Source organism: Nicotiana tomentosiformis, chromosome 12, assembly GCF_000390325.3.
Source record: "Nicotiana tomentosiformis chromosome 12, ASM39032v3, whole genome shotgun sequence".
Classification (NCBI taxonomy): Eukaryota; Viridiplantae; Streptophyta; class Magnoliopsida; order Solanales; family Solanaceae; genus Nicotiana; species Nicotiana tomentosiformis.
The window spans coordinates 47,401,354-47,403,039 of record NC_090823.1 but is presented as its reverse complement, the minus strand read 5'-3'; the positions used below and the strand labels follow the sequence as shown (position 1 = coordinate 47,403,039).

Sequence of the window (1,686 nt, the reverse complement as noted above, 5' to 3'; positions counted from 1 at the left end):
AAAGACTTATAAAAAATAATAGTTCCTAAAGAGCAAGGTATTGCAAAACTCCCTGGATATCCACACTTTTATGGGAGTTTATTTTGCAATATCGCACTGCAATGCTTTGTGAGCTTGATCACTAAGGTGTCCTCTACTTTCCTCTTCTCTGTAAGGATCTCTTTCAAGAATATAGCATAAGAAGGCATTTGTGAGAGCACTTATGTGAATGGTAAGTTTACATGAACCTGTTTCAGCACATCCAGAAATCTCTCAAATTGCTTGTCCAGCTTTTCTCTACATAGCTTTTGAGGCAAAGGTAGAGCATGCAAATGCTTGCTCTCCTTATATTCCTCCCTTCTCGATTTTTATTCCTTCTTATTTTTCTCAGCATTTATCGGGCCTTTCTTCTTCTTGTCATCATCACTTTTCAGCTGCTCCCCACTCTCCTTTTCAAGTATCACATCTTTTTGGATCGGGGTGGGGTCTTTCAATACTTGCCCACTTCTCAAGGTTACAACATTCACTGTTTCTTTGGGATTTCTTTCAGTATCAGCAGGGAGAGTGCTTGGAACCCTCTTAGATAATATTGTTGCAATATGTCCCACTTGCTTCTCTACATTTTGAGTTGCTGCCCCTTGTACTTCAAATCTTTCATTAGTTTTCACAATAAAGGCCTTCATGAGATCTTCTAGACCAGGATGATTGGCATTTTGAGGCTGAAACTACTGCCTCAACTAATTCATAAAATCAGGAGCCTTTTGTCCCAGAAATCTGAAGTTGTTTTGTTGCCATGCATTAGTGGTACCCCCAGGTGAACTCCATTAAAAATCAGGGGTGCTTCTGAACCATTGTATTAAAATTTTAATTTCCCACAGCATTTACTTCCTCAGTTGAGGCTTGACACACATGAGTAGGGTGTCATCTTCTGCATATATCACAAGCTGCGTGAGGCTCATTTTATATTAAGGCTAATGTCAGCTTTCGTATTTATTTAGCCATAGAATCAAGTTATGTCTGCACAAATGTATTGGCATCCACTTGGTAAACACCAGTTGATCTTCTTCTTTCAGCACTCTCAGAGGGCCACTGATTGGCATCTTCAGATAACTCATCAATAATTGTAACTATCTCATCTGGAGTCTTCTTCATCAAAGGGCCTCCAACTATATTGGTTAATGTCTACGCGAAGTTGGTGTCAATCCATCCCAAAAGTCCTAGAGTTGCATCCAAAGATCAATTCCACTGTGTTGACACTTTCGAACTATCTCCTTAAACCTCTCCCATGCTTCAAAAATAGTTTTAGTCTCTTTCTGGATGAAGTTATAGATTTCTCTTCTAAACTTGCCCGTCTTAGCCGAGGAAAACTATTTATCAAGGAATTTTCTGGTCATCTCCTCCCATGTTCTAATCGATCACGTGGGCAAGCTTCGAAGGCATTACTTTGCATCATCTTTAATTGAATAGAGGAATGCCCTTAAGTACACTGCATGTTATGATACCCCATTGTATTGAAAAGTGTTCATAATCTCCTCTAAGTCCATTAGATATGTGTTTGGATCTTTGTTCATCTTTCCTCTAAAAACAGAGCAATTCTGAATGGTTTGAAGCAACCCCTTCTTCAACTCGAAATTGTTAGCTACAATTGAAGGTTGTCTAACACTTGATAATCCTTGATTGTAGACCGGTCAAGCATAATTGCCCAGT

General features: G+C 39.1%; 1 non-coding gene across 1 annotated transcript; it reads left to right on the top strand.

Annotated features, from left to right (window-relative positions):
- The first annotated feature begins 1,218 nt into the window (after positions 1 to 1,218).
- Positions 1,219 to 1,325, top strand: LOC117278034 (small nucleolar RNA R71). Its single transcript, XR_004508341.1, has one exon. It is a non-coding gene; the product is annotated as a small nucleolar RNA R71 (small nucleolar RNA).
- Positions 1,326 to 1,686: the final 361 nt, after the last annotated feature.